Here is a 23,021-nt window from a genome sequence, read left to right on the forward strand (position 1 = left end):
TATTGTCTGTGGTAGCGTTTTATACACACTTTAGGAGTTGAATTGTGTGTCTGAACCTGAAAGCAATGTTGTTATTTGCATTTAAACAGCTCTAAACTGCATTAACTCTAATGTAAATGGAGATTTATTTTAGCTTGAGAGAGAACTCCTTCCGTTGATGAGGGACATTATATAATAATAAAAGAAAATCACAGCTGACTTCATGTATAGAGGACATATAAGAACAAATAGTGTTGATCAAAGCGCGGTACAACTTCAGTAAACAGAAAATCTCAAAGACAATATAAACATTGCAGCAGAGACACAAGGACAGTCGAGGAATGACACGGAAAGTCAAAGCACTGATGAGGCTGTATTGATCTCAATTGGATTTAAAGGCTAAGGCAAAGAGATGGGTTTTCAGCTAAGATTTCAAAATGTCAACAGAGGAGCGGGCTTACTGTATGCAGAGGGATGAACCGCTCCCTTGCATCATATGGCTACTGTTGGTCCAAAACCACGCAGAGTCATATTATAGAGATGATGTCAACAAACATGCTGTAAACCCACAGTCACAAACGTGTGAGAGCTTCTGGCATTAAAAAAACAAATCCGTGGAGGAGTTTCAGCTGTGGAAATTGGAAATGTAAATAAGGTTGATTGGGGAGGTGTGGCTGACTCACACAGGTAACCACACTGCGTAATTATGCAGTTTATATATGAAGTGAAGGCCCTCTGTTACATACATATTTATGGTCTCGTAATGATTTTGATAAAATGCAAGCATGTTTGAATTTTTTTAATCACTTCGATTCAGGCTTTTTTTCCTCATCTGTATCACTAAGTCTGGCCTTTTTAAAGAAGGCTGTTAATGCATGTCACACAAGCTGTCACCACCATCATATTTCTTGCTATAACTTTATTGTCTCCCGATCATGGCCATTAATTGAGGTTGTGAGGTCTTTAATAGCCCAGAGTTGATTCATTGAGTGGGAAATGCAACATCAACCACATCCCTACGAAGAACTGTAGTTTATTAGCCCTCCAAGCAGCCGATTCAGCATTTCAGGAACTTTTGCATTGCCTTCTTCTTCTTCTGAATTTCCTCCAGTCCATAAAAGTCCCCTTCTGTGCTCTTACCAGTTTGTTATCTTTGCAAATAGCTTCTTTTTTTTTCTTTTTTTCCCAGTAGAATTTTAAAGAGAAATTTCTAGAAAACGTAATGACACTGAGAATTTAAGAATTTCCCCACTGGAGCAACTCGCCCTGGGAAGAATGCTGCCTTGATGGGGTTTTTTTGTGAGGGACGCTGAAATGTGGCCCGTCGGTGACATTTTTTGGATGAGCTGTCGCAGACGGCCAGAGCGGGAGGGCAGCGCGGAGTTGAAAGGCATAAATCCTCCTCTCCTTTTCATGTATGATGCGTGTGCCCTTGGTTACCTAGTAACTCTCCTCTCCATCTCCAATCGGCGCTCCCGAACATCCAGCCGGGGTCGCGCCGCGCGCTCCCGCGAAGCTCGTGTTGAGCCGGAGAGTCAAGGCGAAAGCATCAAAACGCACCAGGAGGACTAGGAGGAGAGCTTCCCCGTGGGAAAAAAAAAAAAACACAGCAACATGGGAGAAATCCATTAAAATGACAGCGGAGTGAGGATAACGAGAGCCGCTGTCGCTTCGCAGGAAGGTCATTAACGAGAAGCAGAAGCAGTGCGCAGACTGGACGGATATTTGGAGTACATGCATACCCGACCGCAAGTGAAACAGTGAAACATTGTCCCGGGTTTTTTCCCCCAGAAAAACAAGGCATGGGGGGATTTACGTCTCCACAAGGCAGGTGAGTCATTCCATGATACTTGACGAGCAGCTGAGGGGGGAAATCTTGAGGCTGTCTGCCTGGTGAGTGAATTAGGGGGATGCGGAGGGGGGGACGGGCACATCGGGCTACTTGGACTAAAATTATGCGACTTGTCTTTTTCTGTAAAGATAAAGAGCGTGCTGATGCTCCGTCGACGCAGCGCAGTAACCCGGCACGAAGCACGTACACTTCCAAAACGCATTTGGATTTTGTGACTTGAACGGACGAGCCCGACTCTCCGTTTGGATGCCGGATGAACCGCCTGTGTGCTTTTGCGCACACTGGCACATGTAACATGTCACAACACATCTGCGCTGCAAACGGCGGCGCACAGCAGAAGCGCTGTGTGGAATTGTTCAGGGCACTTGTTACTTGGACATAAGGACGGCTCGTGTGTGCGTGATGGAGCAGTGACGCGCGAGCGAGCTGTGCTCCCTACCCAACAAATAGAAAGAAAGAAGGCAAAGAGGAGAGGAATGGCTCGCTTTAGGCAAATTAAAGTGCAAGCTCTAAAGTTGAACGGAAATTAAACGAAGAATTAGTGAGTCAAATCGGCCGGAATGACATCAGATCAAAGATGTCATGATGCGAGTGGGAGCTGCCACCAGTTTGTAGCCAGCTATATACCTCCATCTGTCGAGGTGAGGGCCACGGTAATCTGCCACATGCATAAGTGGGGATCCCCATTTTCCTCCTCCTCTTCTTCTTTTTTTTTTTTATATTTGAAGTTTTTGCACATGAATTGATTTGATTGGAGGTTTATGGCTGAATAGGAAGCTCGCTAAGGTTGAATGCTTAATTGTAATGCATGAGGTTCAGAGAGAGTTTGAAATCAAGGATATTTCTCTCCATCTTTCACAGTGACAAAGAACTTAGATGAATATCCGACATCACATATTATTTTCCTGCCTGCTCATCACTGAAATGCTTAATGATGTAGTAGCCTATAAATCTGCCTCTTTTCATCCTATCGCAGCATCGGTCGTATCCCATGCCTCCTTCTCCCCTTCCCATCTTTTATCATTCCTGTGAAAGCTGTAGAAACCACACAGCACAAATTGCTTGTGCAAGAGGAGCGTGTCGTGCTAAATTTAAACCACAAGAACGATCCTGCAGGCCTCTTGCCTCCACTTTTTTTTAACAATCTGAAATTCCTGGACACATGGCAGGAGCTCAGAGATAAATAGCCTGGTTGTAGTCAACGGTAGAAAGAATAATTAACTGCGAGAGTCGAATTCCAAAAAAGATGGGAAGAGGGAGTGAAAATGTCAAGCATGAGTTGTCATGGTGATTGGTTGAATAAGCAGTGTGTCCCTGAAACCCAAGCATTTAGGAAATGATCCAGCCTTTTATTTGGCATGCATACCACACTATTGATGAAAGAAGCCCTTAATGGCTAATAACAACACAGACACATAGAATTCCTATTGAGCTCGTTTAAAGAGCACCCTATGAAATTTGATAAGGACTCTTTGGATTTGATTTGCAGTGAAATTGCGTTCATTTATATTGCATGTGTGTCTTCAGTATCATGTGGAGGATTATGCATGCTGCTGCTGCTTGTGAATTCTCTCTCTGGCCCGTCAGTGTTTGTATTCCAGTCCAGCAAAGTGCTATTTTTCAACTTCCCTGCTGTTTTAATATCCATTCTTCACTCTTTTTCTGGAGCTTTTTTTTCCCCCTCAGCTTTGTGTTTCAGCCGTTGGAGAAGAATTACCAACAATGCCGCCTGATGAATTTGTTCATCGGCGAGACTTATTAGGTTGAGAAGTGGCCAGTGTGTGAACACTGCCAGGCACACGCAGGAACACCTTTTCAAAGTGCAGCGTTGAGTCTGTTGTTTACCCTGTGAGTCTCAGGGCTGCTCCAGGAAAGCTCCATGAGACTCCCTGTCTGCTGCAAAGGTCAGCAAGGCTTCATCCTGACCTAAAGTGAATACACCTGAGTAACGTCTTGGCCTGACTTAACATGGATGAGCCACTCATTGGTCTGTGGCCCGGGAGGCCTCTTGTTCTTTAGCCTTCAGTGTCTCTTCCAGGGTGCGCTCACATCCAGACGTGTGGACGGAGGCGTGCATGCGCGTGCGTTCTTCGGCGTAGACGCAGCAGAGGTGTGTAGTTGCACATGTGAGAGAGGCTGCGGAAGGTTATTTGTGTTTTCTAATATTCTTCATTGTGTTTGACGTGTTGTCTTGGAGCAGCAGGAGCAGGAGCTGAATAATTTCCCAAATGGATACCTCTGACCTTCTGAAAAATGTGTCCTATCACCGCCTAGCGCACACCTGAGGAAAGGCCTGTCATTGTTCCGGCGCCGTTTTCACAAGTTCGCAACGTCATGAGCGCAAAAAGAAAAAGACAGTTGTGGAGAATTTGGATTTAATGCAGAATTAGTTTTGCACCACAATCAAACAGTAGGTTTGCATTGGTCTTGATGGCTGACGCTCACAAAGACACACAGTTTAGAAATGGCTTATCAAACAGATATATAGTTGACACACTTCCTTAACTATCGCTTCTTCTGTGGGTGCAGGAGGAGACATTCATTCAGTCTTATTGCCACTTAATATGTAAATGATTCAAAGTCCCTCGGGTTTTTAATTGCCCTGCACAGTAGTGGTAGTGCAGAGAAAACGGATGGGGCAAGAAGCAAACTGTGCGTCATGACGTGTCGGCTGAGCTCTGTCATAATCTGGTTAGCCACAGACGTAGATGTACAGTGACTAATGAAGGAGGATAAACTTGTCTCTTCATATTTGCTCAGGAGGATGCGCTTTCATAATCATTAAATCACAACTTCGGTGACAGATTTGCAGAAAAACACCCTGTTTTTTTATTTATTTATTTTTTTCAGTATTACTTGAAACAAGCTGCAATACGCAAGATACACTTGTGTCATATTCATTTTAATAATGAATAAGTCGTATTTGTTAAATCTGTGAAAAGATGAAACAGTCTTTGTTTGACTAACAAAATGGTTTTGGCCTGAGGCACAAAGATACGCCTCAAGACTACTGCACATAACATATTTAACAGAGATTTTACATTGTTCATGGCCCAAAAACATCTCCCTTGACTAACAGGTTTCCCTGCCAAAGACCAGTGTCTGCTTAGTAAACAAGATTCTTTTGGACATCGCCATTCTAACTACAAAGCAGATGTCACACAGTATGTCTCCACTCACTGTCTGCCAGAAGTTATCTGTTTATTATTTATTTATTAATTAGACAATTTACACTCAATAATAAACAGACTGAGGACGAAGCCCACTGAGTCAAAATCAGGGACGCGACCAAATGTGCGGCAGCAGCGAGGAGCTATTTTTGATTGCTTTCCTTTTTTGAGGGAGACTTTTTAAAAATGCATCACATGGCGGGAGACAGCGGGCGGTGTGTGTGTGTGGGGGGGCCGCCATGATAGGGAGAGAGGCTCTCGGTTGCAAAGCTGCACTCTGGGCTTGCATAAGCTTAGATTGGGATGAAGTTCAATTCATTTCATTCATGTGGAACATGCGAACAACATGAGTGACCTTTTTAGCTGTGGCACGCAGGAATCAATCCGCTGAAGCAGCGTGTGCAAGTTTGTTTACATTGCATTGATTTCACTTTGTGGAAGTGTCATAGTTATTTGCAGACTGTGACTATGAATGATGATTTGTTTTCCGCTTGCACATGCAGCATGATGTGACAAACAAGTAACTCTCCGGTTTACGTATGGATTTCCGCAGCCCCGCACTCTCTGTGCTCTGAAAGTCCACGCCTGTAGCGCGCCGGCTCATTTGAATTTTAAGACGTCTGTCAAAAAAATAATTAAGATAAGTGTGGAATGAACAAAGGAACAGTCACTCTGTCCTCACTTCGTGGCTGACAGGGGTGAAGCCCTGCACGTTTGTTTTGCTGGAAAGTTCACCTTAATCCCTATGATTCAAAATTGCATTTTACTCCACTTAATCCACCCTGGAAATATACAGACAAGCGACGGGGAATCAACACTTTTAAATCCCGGGGATGAGCGTTACTGTCCAGGTAACGTTGATGAGGCAGAGTGTGTCTTTCCCCCGTCATTTTCCCAACTTCTTATCCAACTAAGCAATCACTAAACCCTTTTCTCTCCTCATTTTCTGAACACGGGGTGAGCATTGTGTGGATCTGGCAGGACACAGAAGTGAGGGCCCGTCTAATTCATGGGGTAAATTAGTGGAGATAAGGCCTGAGTCAGTACCTCCAGCCTACCACAGATCCCCTGGGGCAGGCTCTTAAGGAGCTTAGTAAAAGCCTGTCGTATGAAGACATGACATGGAGCTGGCTAAATGGGCTACGTTGGAGTGTCTTCCATCAACCTAATATTCACATACTGTACGGGTCACTGTCGTTCAAGCTTTAATCCCATTCAATTTATTCATTCTTGGTTATTAATTCAGAGTTTTAGGACAATATGGCACTATGTGTAAGAAAGGTGAAAGAGGTTGTATTAGTGGGGCTCTAATGCAGCTGCAAACCAAACTGACAAAACACTTAGGCCCACTCATAACACCGTGTTGTGTAAGAGTCTGTGCCACCAAATCAATAATGAATGCTGGTTTACCCATAGTAAAAGAACAAGGAAGAACTCCTCCGGAGTCACTGGGTCACATACACTGGGGAAACAATTAGAGGCTTCCTCGCGCTTCACAGTGCGCAGCTTTTTTTTTTTCTTCTTCCTCTTTTCTTCTTCATTTTTTTTTTCAGTCACACACATTCCCCTTAATTTTTCTCCAGAGTCCAGCAGCATGTCTTTACTGCTGTTGAGAAATTACAGACACCGGCCCCAAAGTCTTTTCCAGCCAGGCCTACAAAAGGCCACGTCAGGGCCGCGTGATGTATGTGGGGCCGTGTGAAGCGGAAAGCGCGGTGACGGATAGGACACCAGTCTTGTGAGTGTGTGTTAACCTCATAATGCTGACAGATTACAGATTTAAATATTTTAAATCTCACAGAGCACATGCTGCTGGTGATGAAGAGAGTGGAAATGACTGCAGTAATGCAAGAGATTAATTGAGATCCTTCCTCTCTCTCTCTCTCTCTCTCTCTCTCTCTCTCTCGCTCTCTCTCTCTCTCCCCACACACACACACACACACACACAAGCTCTCCTCTGCCATTGTATACTCTCAGACCTGTGTGCCACAAGTGGACTCTTGGTGGGCCAAAACAAACACCTTTGGATCATATTGTCAAGATATAAAATGGTACACTGGGCTCAGATTATGAAAAAGAGTTAATAATTAGGGCTCCTACGTATTTAAGAGCATTTTTATCTCACTTTATTTATTTCTCTTTTTTTTTTTAAACATTTGTCAGGCCAAATCGGACCTAATTGGAGCCCAGCGTTGACTTTGGGGAACCATACTTTATACTCTCCGAGGTTTTTTTTCATCCTTTAACTTTCGTTCTTCTTTTCTCAAGGCAAATTGTAAATAATGGAGAAGTGTGTATTTATATCCTTTAAATCTGTTCTCAGGCAGACTCTCCACCACACTTTTCACCTGTATTTCTCATAGTACACAGAGAAGACATTAGGCACAGATGTGAGTTGTTCAGAGCTCCGGCTGACTGAGTTATTGCTTATTTACAGTAGCTTTTATTTTTCATCTCACTATGCTGGTTGCGGAGGATCCTGGAGACCAAATTAAATATTATGTGTATCAAAAATGTAAAGGACTGTGAGGGTTCAGTCATTTTTGCCTCACAGCAAACGGGCCTTTGGCTTTTCCCTGTATGGATTATGCTGTTTTTCACTCAAGCCAAAATTATGAGATAATGAGTCCAAATTCTCCCACCGCAACCAAACCCTCTTTGATAAGTGTTAATATATGTTTTCCAGAAACTTTTTTTCTTTAAGCGTTGTTTCAAAACCATCTCCCCAGTGTTAGGGGTATAATTATGATGCACTAAATCCCTTCATTTTGGCTTTTTGTTTGTTTGTTTGTTTGTTTTTTGCCTAAAACAGTCAATATTTAGAACATAAATTAAAAAAAAAAAAATCTGAATCAACCTTTAAAAATTCACCTGTGTAAAAATGTGTAATAGTAGAATAGAAAGTAAGATTTTAATGACCCGAGGAGAGGCCATCAAACCCCCCAGTTCGCCAAAAAAATAGTGAGGATGTGTCCTTGGTGTCTTCAGTGGTAGCTGTATCTGTTTACTGATGCTCACTGTTCCTCCCACATTCCACGCACATGCAAATCAGGCTGAGTGAACTGCCCGCAGGTCTAAACTGTGTGAGTGTGAGTAGATATCTGTCTGTTAGCCCTTTGATGGTTGTCCACGGTTGGTCTGTTGTAGTCACCTTAATAGGAATGCATGAGTGAAATGTTGTATGGATCAGGAAATAGTCAGCAACCAAATCTAGTGAAATCCTCTGAGTAGCACTGTGTATTAGAGTGTGTAAACTTTTTAAATGTGCCTTAATGACACTGTAAACCCTCTACCTTAAAAGGATAGTACCTGCTTTGGGATTGTGCTTACACGTAGACCTGCTCCTGACTATGGTCTATTTATATCTCTTGCCAGCTTGGCAATGCTTCCTGATAGCCTTTGAGGACAGAGAAATTCCTCCATCAAACTCAGGGCCCATCTGTGCCCGTATTCCTCCCAAAAGGAGCTAGCCTACACAATTATAGCCTCCTTCCAATGGTACCATCATCATGCCATCGCTCGGTGTAAGCACAGGCTCCAGGAAATTGACTTGATATTAATCTGACAAAATTACCAGGAAAGGAAATTAGAGAGGGGAATTTTCTCTGGAATTGATTGCATTTTAAAGGAGAGATGCACACTTTGCAGGGGCCTTGGAGCTTGAATAATAGATCATGTAGCTTATTGATTATTTGAAATATTGTGTGACGCCACATGTCAAGCTTTAAAATCCATGCTAAATCGAGTTTATTTGACCTGATATCTTCTCTTTGACTTGCTGCAGCTCATTACATTGATACGGATCCAGATTCACCTGAAAATCTGGGTCATTACAGAAATAGCCTTTTGGCTTTCTCTCCCTAGATGGCAGCTCTGATGAATTGGTGGCTGTAGGTCACTATGACAATGGTTCGAGTTAAACAGCGAGGACGGAGGGACGAGCTGGCGGTTTTGACGAGTTTCTTGCTGGTTTTTAATCTGGAAAAAGTTTTGTTTCTGAGGAGTTTGGAGATGTGGGCGAACACATAAGACTAGAGTGATCCTCCAGGCGCTTTTCTGATCCTTTAAGTAGCACAGATTTGAGGGTTTTGCTACAACTGCCCAAATGATGTGCTCCAAAATCCATAATCGCATATTATTTGTAGAATGCTGTAACTATGTGGGATGCAACCATGATTATTAATATACTGTACTTCCATGGGCTAAAGTAGCCCAGTAGAGTCCTGGAAGGTAACATGTGTCCCATCTCTGCAACAGGAAGATAGATTTTAGACAAGAGACTCGAGACAAGAGTTGTAGTTTCTCTCTCTATAGGTCCTTTCGGCCTGCACCCACTGTGAATTTCAACCAGGTTTAAGTACAGGTGTTGAATGACATAATGGTGGTGGGCAGTTCGGTCCTAAAGCAGAAGAGTGAAATGATACGGATAGAAATGGTTCTCTGAGAGTAGCAGGAATGGAGAGGGGATCAGAGAGGATAAGAGCAAGGACAGAAGGAAGAGGTGAGATTGAAAAGAAACAAGAGGAAAATGGTTAGGTTGGTGAAAGGTAAGCCTGGATAAGCCTTTTGACAAGTGAGCTCTGGGCTGGGGGAAGCCAGTCAAACAAAAATCTGCCAAGTTTGTTTTATTCATGCAGTCGACGACTACGGCTTTCCTATCCTTTTTTTTTTTTTTTTTTTTTTCCCCACAGCGACACACAAACAACAAGCAGAACACAAACACCGCTGAATTGTATCCCACCATTTTTCTGCGCTTCCTCTTCTATGCGAAGATTTTTTTGATTGAGGCAGATCTCCCTGCCATGTCGAAAATTACTAAATGATTCAACGTTTTCTGACACCCCAGAATTTACTTGCATTCTCATCTCTTATTCTCTTTAATCACATCCTCTTTCAATCCAAACCTGCTTCACACACATTTCATGCGTTTGAAATTCCACAGAAGCCCCAACTCCAAAGCAAACAGTGACAATAAGCATTTATTGCTGAGGCTTTTTGGTAGCCTAGCACCAAGTAATATGTTAACTAAAGGGATGTTGCATGGAGTTGTTTGCTTGCTGCTAAAGAATAACAATTCACCAAACAGGATATTGAATTTACATTTTTTTTTTTTGTGCCTCCTGCATCACCAAGCTATCTCCCAAATCTACATTTGAAATAAATAGCGAAACAGAAGAAATATTGTGTATTTTGTGGTGCAAACAGCATCAGAACTGTAAAATAAATTTCAGGCGCTACACATCATTTTACCTGATTGGCTGTTGAAAAAATACCCATAGGAAAGTAATTAGCTGGCGTGCACATACACTTAGATGCTGCACCGGAAGACTCCTCGGGGTTGATTCTAATGATACCCATGTGATTTATCCAGCAGATCCCTGATCAGTGTGTACAAAGGAATCCAGAAGTGACCTAATAAGCCATATCTTTGCCTTTGTCTCTCACTGTGCTTTCTGAAAGACATTAGGAAGCAACGAATGAAGAAACCTCATCACAAAAGACGTTCAGAAATGTGACACATTTCCTCGGGGATGATTGTGCTTTGTGTCTCGGTAGCCCACTTTTCCTTCACGTTGATGCTTTGCTGCACACGAATGACAAACAGCATCACATGTTAAGGTCTTTTTAGCGGAATCCATTAGCGAGGGTCGCGAGAACAGGACTCGAGAGCCGAACATCCTCCATTGAGAAAATGTTTACTCTGTGTGTTTAATTGTTCGGCACAGTGTGAAAGGACTTGTCAAATTGGGTTCAATGAAGATCCTCATTTTCCCTTTTAATCTGAGACTCGCAACGAGTACCCACGCAAAAACAAAACGCTGCTAAAGATAAAAAGGGACCAAAACAGTCGAGCATGGATATAGTGGTGAATGGCTCATAGAGGATATTTATGTAATCTTGGGGCACCAGGGCTGACTCAAACCCGACTCAGAGCTGCTGTTGCAGAGAGAGGCCCAAGGACAGTAGCAAATTTTCTAAATCCCTGGTAGACACAGAAAGTTAAGACATGCAGTGTTGCAATAAAACAAAGCCCAACCCATTTATCTGAGCATCCCACACAACCCCTGGCCCAGATTTACAGCCCCGGGCATCCAGAGCTACCAAATCTTCTGGCAGCCACTGCCGCAGATATTGATAGGAAGAGCAAGAATCCCACCAAGGAATTCCGAGCTGAAGGGGGCTAGCTTCCCAAAACATGAGCTGTCCCTTAATGGTTCGGCATCAAACACCAAAAGTGTATGATATAAAATGTTATGTACTATAATCACATTGTAAATTGGGATAAATTGTTTGTCATTGATTTTTCCTCTCTGAACTTGTCTAGCAAGTATCTCGTGTTATGTGGCATTAAGAGTGTATGGATTGTTTGACAAAGCCAGGTCTTTGATGAGCATTTGTACCCTCCGGAGACAGAGCACAACCGCTATTCCATCAAGAGCAAAATGCCTGTTTGAAAACAAATAAAAACAGGCCCTGTCTCATCATTAGATCTAAAGCACTTAATCCTGCACAGAGGCGGCTCTCCTCTTCCACTGAAAACCCTTTCTTTGTATCCATCACATATGGATTGCCTTTGTGGAATATGTGTGCATACCAAGTTGCTGATGTTGATCCTCTGGAGTTAGAGGGCAGTTGTCACCACCAATGCCGCTCTTTAGGTTATCCACCTGGATATAGAACCTTTTTTAATTACAGCATAGAAAAGTCATTTATGGATTACTGGTGGGAAGAAGTCAAGCAAAAAGATAGAACAGAGCATTCAGTGTAATAACAAACGCTTTAGGTCCTGAAAACTTAAAGCATTGCGGTTTGCTGCTGTCATACGAGTGAGCATTGAATAAAAGACGGATTTTATTCCTGCTAAGTGAAAATGTTCTCTTGATTCATCTCACCTTTTTTTTCCACTGCTAAAAGATGAATAGGACAATACAAATCAGCCGTGCACACATCTGACACACACCTACACAGGCCAGTATGTATGCGAGCCGGGCGTTCTGTTCACCACAGGGGTAAATACCAGTAATAGGTAATGTGCCATTTTGACTTTCGGGTCTTTGCTTTTAGTGCCGGGAAGACCTTGTAGTCACATGACATTTTACAGCAGGCATGGAGGCATTTCCATTGTTGTTATGCTCCTTGCAGAAGCTCCAAGGCGTTTCAGCTAGAGAACAACAGTGGCCTCGTTGTTCTGTCTCATCTGCCTTCATGCCTGGTAAAAGGAACATAAAACTCCTTTCCCTCTCTGAGCCGCTGCTAGTTGCACTGGTATCGGCACAGTTCAGGCACAGAGGAATAGTTTTCAAAGTGTCACCGTTTAGGGCATGGTTTGGATGTCAGCAGCTAAATGAATAAATAATGTGCCCTCAAGTTGCATTTGATGTAGCAGGATCTGATCTGATATGACTTTTCACTCAAGCTAGCTAACATCCAGATGTTGGAGGAAAAGCCTTTTTTTCCTCCCTCAGGTTGCTAATGAAACATGGAACAGGGAGGATGTTTATAGTCGCTGCACCAACAGAAATATTAGAGGGTTGAAAAGAGGCAGATAAAAAGATGTTGTTTTAGAGTAAAATTGATTTGGAAATGTTGCGGCGCTGCATGTAATACTGGATGCATGATCGCAAAGCGCACAAGCACGTATAAAGTATCTACAGTATGTGTTGTCATTGCTCTGGGCGTCTTTGCTGCAAAGCAGGCCCAGAACAGGAAGGCAGATACAGTAGTAGCTCACAGTGCGTGTTGTGTGCAGTTTTTGAGGAAGTGCAGACAACCCGAGGCCAAATCTGCCTGCAGTGTTTGGACATGGCCTACTTCTAAGCGTGCAGTCATTAATGTGGTCCTCTACTCTGTTTAACGTGCACAAATGGAATTTTAATTCGTACTCAGAGCTCCATATGCTGAGTGTCTCTACTCAGTTTCTTTAAGTGTCCTCTCATTCCTGTGCACTCATAGTTCAGCATTGCCTGTGTATACATGAACTGGATAAAAGACCACAGATTTTAGAAACTGGTGACATTCTGTATGTGTGGCGCCTTGCTGTATGACCTTGAGTGGCCTCAGTAAGCCGCAGTGTCTGAGGATGTGTGTGTTGGGTACCGTAGTGGCCTACTCTTGTCTCGTGGACTTTATAGTGCCAGTGTGTGTTTGAATAATGTCCTGCAGGAGACACACTAAGTGCAACGTCTAGGACTCAGGCGTCAGCAGTAATATCAGCGCAACCTCTCCTCTCCTCTCTCCTCTGTGTGCAATGGCATGGGGGATATTACGGCATTAGAACGCATGAATTATAGTCACATTGTTAGCTCAATGTCAGGGGACACCAACGTGTTTTTGGTACCCCCAATGGCATCAGTCAAAAGCTAGAAAAGGAGCAATAGGGATTATGAAATGTGTTTTAAGTATATCCCTGCGTGCACTGTTTTGGACCTTGGTGATAAATTTAAGCCAATTTTGCTGAATAATGCTGTATTGAATTAGGGTGCCACATTTGTCACAAACTGTTGTGAGCTTAAGGCTGCTCTGCTGTTTGATCTGACGGCCGCAGTGCTATCATAAACTCAGTATTCTGTATCATAGTAAATGGATCTGTGTGTTTCCCAAAGACAGGGAGTGGGGAAAAAATAGAAAAGACCAACCGGTGCAATAACATAGGATGCATTACCTAATAGATTTGGCAGAAATACAGAGTTCAGGGCGGTCTGATAAAGCTGGGTTACAGTACTTTAATCAATCACTAAGAACACGAGCCAATTTAGGAAGAAGCCTGACATTCAAGATAGGCTTTCAGACAGGATTAGAAATAGTGAATGGAGGGGAGACATATCTGCCAGGGCGAGCCGAAAGGACTGTTGTCAGGAGACACTGTTCCCTCCTCCATGTGTGATATTGAAGCATGTCTCTGCCTCGCCCCACACACAACCAATTCCACCACCCTCCTTTATATTTGGAAAGTCACATTATGTCTTCCCGGCCTTGCCCCTCAGTTCCACTCTTTCAGAGAATGCAGATGAGTATTAGTAACAAGACAGAGTTGGTCGCCTCTGATGTTTGCTCTCTCTCCCTTCAAGAAAGAACACTGTCATTTAAAATGTCCCTCGGAGCTCATCATCATCTGGAGTCTGCGGCCTGACTAATAATATCTATCACTGTGAACATGCAATGAGCAGAGTAATACGGCTGCTTTTCTAAACTGACAACTGGGAATGTGACTGGAGGAAAAACAGCTGCTTTTTTTCCCTCCAGGATGTATTTCTGTTTTTTTAACCTCACTACAGCAGCACAGCCTGTTTGTCTGATCCAACACTTTCGAATAACTGGACATCACGATTTTTGTCACAATGTAATGATAAATCAGACTCTTACTGTCAATTTTAAAAAAATGGAATTAGCTATTTTCCCAAACTTCAGGAATCCCTGCAGCTAACAACTAGGTTAGCCTTTAGCTGCAGCCCTATAGGCTGAACAGGATCAATGGGGAAAGCAGCCACAGGCTGTGATGGTGCTGGATAAGGGGATGGTTCAGCTGTGATGATTGATATCACTTCACTAATCCCCCCACATCTCCTTCTAAATCCACCTGGCTGCAGCCCTCACTGAGCCTGTAATGTGATGAATTAAGATGTAAATGCTCGAGCCACACATACATTTCCGATTGTCACGTTTTTGAATGTAGATTATTTATTACTGAACTGAAATGAAAGCAGTCAAGATTATATTTCTCTGATATGTTTTTTATTTCCATTCATAGATCTGTCTTCAGTCAGTGATATAAATGAATCACAACAGACCAGAATTCAGCAAACTCCTCTGTGAGACGTCAAAGACTGTATGTCACATAGTCCCTCTGAATGTGAAAGCACTATTAATTACTTAAACGCCTCTTATTAATGGCTGATAGAGGCCATGTGGCGCAGCATGTGTTTGTTTGGTCTTTGTTTACACTGAAGATGAAGGTCACCCCCTCATTAGTGCAGCAGCATCTTTTTTGATGTTGTGATATACATAGTAATCAAGTGTGGCTCACATCGCTGTTTACTGTTGACCTTTAGTTAAAAGCACATCACTGTCGGTCGGCTCCAAACTTAATTATGCTCTCATAAAACTCCAGCCATCATGTACTGTTGTCATTAGGCTTCTATAACCCTGTGCTCCCTCTGTAAATAGGGCTCACACCACAATGCTCATGAATCCATTATGCCTTTTTGTGTGTGTGTGTGCATATGAAAAATGGATGTTGTGGGTTTTGCTGTGTCAAGCGCACTCGTGTACATCTCGGCTCTCAGCTACGTATTCAGAAATCCTGCTTGTCACACAACAATACACTTTGGCACCTCTCACTTCTCTGCAACTACCAGCCATTTGCATGTCAATAGCATCACTCTACCACTGTGCTTTTGGCATTTGCGAATACCCTGCAAGGAAGCCAGGCAGTCGAGGTCTTTGAAAAGAAACATCAGAATAATGTGTTGGGCGTTGCTGCGTTCATTAGCACGTTATTTTCTCGAAATTCATCTCGGCTTAATTGATCGTCAGTCACAATTAAGGACTCGAAGGCCTATGATTTAGGATGACTTTAAAAGAACATGCACATGCCTCGAGGGAAAAGGTGAAGCTACCAAACTGCTGTATATGATGCAGCAGTTGTAGAAAAGGCACGCTGTGATGCTTTTAGATCAGAACAAATTAATTACTCCCTGTTCTTACACAAAGTCTAGCAGTCTAACACAATATTTTACCTGAATGTGGACTGTCTCTGTGTTTGCACATTACTGTAACTGCTGCAAATGCTAACCAAATGCATTGTGAGCGCATTCATTTTACAGCCAGCATCTGGGTCATGTCAGTGCTTGGTATATGTATGATTCTGTGGAGCCCTTTCACACCGAATGATAAAGCTGACCTTTCAGTTTTCACTGAAACTGCAGCCTACTTACTTTAAATTAAGGCTGTTATTGAGCTTATTAGGCCATGGGAAGATTCAGTTTCTCAGCTTACTTACAGTTTTGTAAATGGGCACGCATACACATACAAATGCACAAGGCTATTATATTTCACACTGACGCCCCAACAGCTTTCATTTTAGTGTAAAAAAGAAAAAAAAAGATTAATTAATGTCATATTCTTCTGGACAAGTTGATCTGAATTTTTAATCTTTGTCTGCAGAAAACATAATTCAAAATGCAGTGGATGAAAGTGGCGAATTACATGCACTCAGCGCAAGGCTTCACTGCTTTTTGAAATGGTGCATAGCTAAGTGTTGTCCCCTCAGGATGATCAGCTCTTCAAAGGCCTGGCTTTGTATGGTTTATGAGGATACTTCTGTTTGTGTTTTAGTTCCTGTAATGGAGGTTGGTGGGTGGCAGGGACATTACAACCACAAGAATTAATTTTCTCTATACCTAGCAGGAAATGTCCACCAAATTGTAGACATTACAGCATCGTCAATTACCCACATGCTATTCACTGCAAAGTCAGAATCACGTTATAATGAGGTGCGTTCTTCTGGTCCAGGGGAACGGTTTTGTTCCTTTGAAATGATTGCTCACCAGTGTGGGTTACTCTTAGTTGCATATCTGCATTTGATACTGGCTCTGCAAAAGGGTTATTCCGACCAAGGACAACTCCATGGACTCTTTAACCCAGAGTAGAAGAGTCAATACTAGCCATAGGAGCTGATCCATCTAAGATTTTATAATGCAGTGCCAATGAACTTGGGACCCTGATTGCGAGAGATCAACTCCCTGTTGTAATTACCAGCCAGACCTCAATTAACTCACAGTAAACCCTCAGTTCAACTCTATAAGTTTGTTAAGTGTTAATAGCTGTTTTAAGAAAAATGTTTCCCCCACTCGCCTCCCTGTCAGTTGTTTGCTAGCACTGATCCGCTTGGATCAATGTTCAGTGCGCTGCTTAGTGTTAGATACATTACTTAAAATGACATACATTAAGCATTCAGTGAAGACTTTAAATAAGAAGTAACCCATTTATCCCAAGTGATACCCTCATTAATCTCACACTGTAATCAATCAATCTAAATATAAGTGCGTTTTCTTCTCAGGCAGTAATTCTGACAACTGGCTCCATGACAAGCGGTATTTAGACCAAAGAGTGCAGCAGGAGTAATACACAGCAGTTCACACTTGAAGTGATTGTCATAAACTTTGATTTGCTTTATATATGTAGTGCCATGCCAGCGCTGTTCAGGTTCCTTGCACTTGCCTGAATTTTATTAGGGATGCATCCCAGAAGGCTAAAAATCCATCCTCCTTTCCACTGTAAGCCAGAAATTGATGTTAGTGCTGCCATGTTATACGTGCTGTCCTCACAGTGCAAGAGATGAGAGGAGCTGCTAGAAATATCTGCTGAATTCTCCTTGGTATGCTCGAGTGTATCCTCTCTAGGAATTCAATCATGTTTCACATATGCTCACCAAGTCCAATCAAATGTGTTGCCACTTGACAGATGTAAGATGATTTTACCAACAACTGAGAAACACAACATTTAGAAAACTATCTATGTCATGCATACATCCAATATCTGATTGGGATCATCACTGACACTTGTGTGATAATACACCTGAAAGTCATAAGGCTGAATATGAAACACACAGAGGCAATAGAAATTCTGGTCTACTTGTCTTTTCTCTCTTGTCTTTTTTTTTTTTTTTTTATAAGCAATAGTCTTGTGATGTGTGGTGTCAAAGATGAAACGAAATGGAAACAGACTAAGAGTCTACAGCCAGGCTAGCAGCTCTTTTTGGCTTTGCTTAGGCAGCAGCACTTTGAGCCACTGTAAATGTGAAAGTCAGCATGCTAACATGCTAACAATTTTGCAAATGATCAGATCAGATTTGTCTGTCCAGACATTACCAACCTATCTGTATGGGTTGCTGCGCTAACAGTGTAGATGTCAGCAAAGACAGTTTTTTTAACTTTTTTTTTTTTTTTCTTTTTTTTAATGAATTTTTTCACCCCATAGTCACCAAAGTAAATATTGGACCTATTTTTCACAAGCTGCATATATTCAGAACACTCCAACAGTAAAATGGCGTTTTTCAACGACACCCATTCAGGAGACAGGAAGCATATACCATTTCATGCCACTGGCGCATCTTGAAATGGGCAATCTTAAGTGTCAGTAACTACATACGCAGGGAACATGTCTTCCATCGCAGAAGCATGAGAAATGGAGATCCATTATGTTCCCATCCAAACAACCCTGCTATCAAATTGCGGTGGAAAAGACACACCACTCTACTAACAGCAGCACGGATTCTGCTCGGCCGCTCTGACGCTGTTCCGTCTTTCTGGATTTGACATCGTTTCCAAAAATTGGATTTCATGTGGTTTTTCTGCTGTCCGGACTTTCTAGAATCAATCCGGATATGCCAAAAAAAATGGATTTGGGCTGGCAGTCTGTATAAAACCGTAGTTTAGCCTGTTAACTTGCTAACATTTGCTAATTAGCACTGAACACAGAGTACAGCTGAGGCTATTAGTTTTACAAGTTATTAAAAGTATCGGACAAATGGACATTTTGACTGAATGATGCTACTAGATAAAAAGTCAGGGAAAAATCTGAGTTATTGCAGTTCGTCCTGAGGGGAACACAAAATGCTGTACCAAATTTTACACCAATCCGTCTAGTAGTTGTTGAGATATTTCACTAATTCACCAACATCATGGTGGTGCTAGACGAAAGCTCAGTAGCATTCCTTCTCTTGGGACTAAGTTTCACGGAAACCCATCCATTAGGTGTAGGGATTTTTTTACTGACCAATTCACCGGCCTGATATAGCCCCACATCGAGCCACACTGCTAGCGTGGTTAAAAATTCCTCATGATTGATATGATATTGTGTGTAATTCTGTGGCTGAGAACCCATATAGCAGTTATCCAGTGGGCTGTAATGGAGTAGATGTGAGATGTGTAGACCAAACACAATTTGAATGAGGTTTTCCTTGTTTACAGTCAGTGATGTGTTAATATGTGAATACATGACAGAAGCCATCCAGGTCTTGTTCTGTTTCGTTAGCAGCACTTTGGAGCCGTGTTGGCAGGGGGATGGAAATCGCACACAAAACATGTTGTCAAGAGAACAGATCCCACCCCGCAAATGACATCTGTGGGAGGGTGGATAATGAGTATGCCATGTGTAAAGCCTTAATGTGTTTACATACGGCTAGATTAGAGACGGACCCAATACTTGCCCCTGCGGTTTCTCAAAGAATCCCTGTGGGCTACTTGAGTGATCAGCTACTTTGAGTTTTTTCAGTAGGAGTGTCTAGCGGGACTCTGCAGTGGATCAATAGGAGTTAGGATGATGAACTGCTGGGGAAATTTCTTTCTTTATTATTTTTTAAATGTAACCTCCTCCGTCCTTTTCCGTTTAATTGAATCAGTTAGCTTTGATTAATATACCTGTACCTCCACATATCGCATTACTGCCTAAACCCTGAAATGCAATCAGGAGCAGGACAGGCAATATAGATCTAGGAATGGGTCCACTGCCTCGACTTGCTGCTTTAAGAGTTCTAGATCAAATCTGTCCCTATCATTTGAGTCACGAAGAACAAACAGTTGTTCCAAGCACCGTCAGCAGTTAACAGAATGGCCATTATTTATTTGCCGTGCAGCCACAGAATTCATCTCAACATGTACTCACCTGGAATCTGTCTTCATTTGGCCTGCCAAGATCAGCCCTCCATGTTGCCTTGGCCGTTTGGCTGGTAATGATACTCACAGCAGCATTTATCCAGCAGCCAGGAGAAGGGGTGGAGACACGCAGCTTAGTGGCCGGCCACAGCAGCAGAGCCGTCATCCCTCACCGTCTCCCTTTTGCTTCTTTAAGAATATGTCAGCCTCACCGTGGTGATTAGCAGTCAGAATGTGCTGCGTCTTTGTCCTTGATTTAATGCCAAATCTCCTAAGTAATAATGACTGCACAGACTCTGTGTCTGACGGAAAAAAAGCAAAGGAAGGGAAGAGTGGGCCCTCGTGCCTCACTGTTACAGAGGCACCGGTTCCCAGCAGGAGCCTTATGAAGCGGTTTGGTTTTGACATTTTGTGAATGTTGTTTCTGAAACATGCCAATCTCCTTGATTTAATATGGCGTGCTGTTGTTCATGGAGCGCGGGAGCTTATATAAAGCGCGTGCCTGCGAGACGAGACAGGCCATATGTGTGTACATTCATTATTGATTTTGCTGTGTTGAAATCCGTGTTCGCCTATTTGAAATAAACACGTGTAAGTAGACAATTTTACAGATATATTTTCCATGTTACCGACATGCGGAGGCCAGAGAGCAATCCTATCACAAGATGAGAGCGCGTCTCAAAATGGAGCCTTCGCACTGATGCAGACTGGTGTGTTTCTGGAGCACAAATGGGAAGGTGAAGACGCTAAATTAAGTTTTTGCCGTTGCCGCTCACATTTTAATGAGTTCAGCTGAGGTAACCGCCTGAGCGCGTAGGTTTCTGTCTTCTGGTTCCTGTCTTGTTGCCTGTCTCTTATTGTTTCCATAATGGCACATTCAGCCTTAGTTGTAATGTAACAGCACCAGAAGCATTTGTAATCAGTGATTACGCTGTCTCAGGTCAGGACGGCTCACTTCATTTGAAGTTAGATGTTCCAGAGGACTAATGCAGCTTTGTGAATGTCGTTATTGCAGACTAGCTACTATAATAACAGAGTGGGGAGAGTCAGAAGCTCCATCTACTCAGAACTCTTATTGGTTCCTTTTTTATCAGAGTCCATTCAGCCTCTCTCTAAGGGATGTCGGGGCGTAGGAGTACATTTGGCTCTGTGCTCAGACTTTTATTGCAATGCAGAGATCTCTCCGCTGTTGGAGAACAAAGGGTCTTCTCCAGTAAGTGTACCCGGCTGTGGGCTCGGACCAAAATAAGACGGAATGAAGTCTATGTATTTTCTTCTCAATATGGGATACGTATGGGGGGAACTCATGTGTTGTACCGTTGAGGTGCTTTTGAATATTGATGAATAGGGTTTGGGCAGGCTGAATTTAACATGTCCTGTTAATCAGGGGCCGGAGAATTGGGGAGGAGAGTGTTTAACGGCGTGTACTTGGTGGAGTGCCGTCTTGCATTAAGGGCTAATAACCTCCTTTAGACTCAGCACAGCGCCCCCCCCCCCCCTCCTCCTCCTCCTCTCGTCCCCGCCTCCACCTCCATCACCCCAGTTGTATTTATTATAGGCTGCAAGGCCACGGTGATGAGACGATCAATATTTCTGGGATGATGAGGGAGAACTCATGCAATCTCTCTCTCCCTCTCTGTTCCTCCCTTGGCAGTGCTTCCGCAGGTAGAGAGATCAAAGCAGAGAGGACCTCTGAGATGCTGTTGGAGGGGAGACTGATGAAGTCCTCTAAGCTGTGTGTCCTCTAAACACACACACTCCATCACACTGTCCTATGTCCTTGCTATGTCCTGATTAAAAAGTGTGACCTGATGTATTTTATCTCAACTAGAATTAGTGTTATCACGCTCGTTGTGCTGCTGCGTGTGCAGATCTAAACAGAAAAGGCTTCAGTTAAATTTTTCAATTGAATATCTTGGATCTATGGGAAAAGGTGCCTTTTTGAAAAACTCCTGTGGGCAGGCGGCATTCGCTGTTCAGGGGATCAATACGTACCCACAGAACACACAACAGGTCGTAAAGGGGATCAGTTTAAATCGGAGTTGTTGCAGCTTTTGAAGAGGGCTCAGAAATGTTGTCAGGTGCCTCTTTTAGTTTTTATGATGGTTTAAAACTCAGTTGCCAGTTTATTAGGTACGTCTAGTTGAAACTACTGCACTCCAATGGAAAAGCTCTGCAATAAATCTACCTCCATGAAAGTTGCCACTGTATTTTTCCCCAATGTGTTCCCATTTAATTTTGTTCTTAAAATGATATCTTCAATGTTACTGAACATGGAAACAGAGGATTCACCCAGATGATCTAACGTTAGATTTACGATAGAACCACCAGTTTGAATTACTTCAACTTCATTTCTTATGATTTGTTTTTTGCCTGTAATTTTGCCTTGATGGAGAGGATTACATACTACAATACCCAAGAATCTTGATTGCTGTGGCCATGAACATCTTCAGCTTCCAGCCCCTGTTAGAAATAACAGAATTTTAACCTTGTGATATATTTCCAGCTGAAATCCACCTTGGGAGTCGTAGTTTAGTCACTGATGCACTGAAAATAGGTTTGACAATGTTTTTTATTGATAGAAATTGAGTGCATATAAATGGGGTGGCCAAAATGTTAGAAAACCATCTCACAGTGTAACGCAATGTAACTCAACAGCAAAATGAACTACATCCTCTAAAATAATCATGAAGTTTAATCATCACCTCTCGAGAACAGTTTCAACATTCTAACCTTTGTGGATTCGCTGTAACACTGTTGTGTTAAACAGAATTAGTTTTAGCTTGGTGCAGCTAATATACTGGGTGTATTTGATGGTTTCACAGTAGCTAAGGCTGTAAATGCTGCGGCTTGTGACCTATGCTGTGGATTTTTCTTCTATAAAAGCTAAGAATGAAATGCTTCCACATACAGCGTAGTTCGTATATTCCTTAAACATGGGGATCTGACAGTAATGTCTGCTAGGTTTTGGACTTGTGCTGCAGTGATCCATAGTGAGCAGGGAAGGGACCACTGTGACTTTTCTAGCATTTCGAAGCCTTTGCCAGTCTTTGGCCTCCCAGCAATGCATGCCTTTTAGTCCCCAGATTGGATATGGATGGCTTTTATGGCTTTTTTTCATGTATTATCACTTAGCAGGTGCTCGGGTTGTCGGAGTCTCTGAGCCGAATTGTCCATCACACGCATTTCATTTCCAAATGTATCAGTGAAGGTGGACTCATCTGCAATATTTACAAAATGTACTGTATGTGTATGTTTTTGATATGAAGTGAGTTCAACTTCCACCGGCAGACTTTCCGCTGCAGAAAATGGGAATAGCAGCCCAGCGATAACAGCACCTCCAGGAACGTCAGGATTGCTTTCTCT

General features: G+C 42.7%; 1 protein-coding gene across 2 annotated transcripts in view; it reads left to right on the forward strand.

Annotated features, from left to right (window-relative positions):
- Window positions 1–1,447: 1,447 nt before the first annotated feature.
- The window catches only part of nlgn3a (neuroligin 3a), a 115,632-nt gene continuing 94,058 nt past the window's right edge, over window positions 1,448–23,021 (forward strand). The window contains exon 1 of one of the 2 annotated variants that reach the window (XM_076738447.1): window positions 1,448–1,810. The gene's annotated coding sequence lies outside the window, so the exon portion shown is untranslated. The remainder of the gene's footprint in view (window positions 1,811–23,021) is intronic. The other variant, XM_076738446.1, reaches the window with a different exon arrangement.

The sequence above is a fragment of the Chaetodon auriga genome, chromosome 9, assembly GCF_051107435.1.
Source record: "Chaetodon auriga isolate fChaAug3 chromosome 9, fChaAug3.hap1, whole genome shotgun sequence".
NCBI lineage: Eukaryota > Metazoa > Chordata > Actinopteri > Chaetodontiformes > Chaetodontidae > Chaetodon > Chaetodon auriga.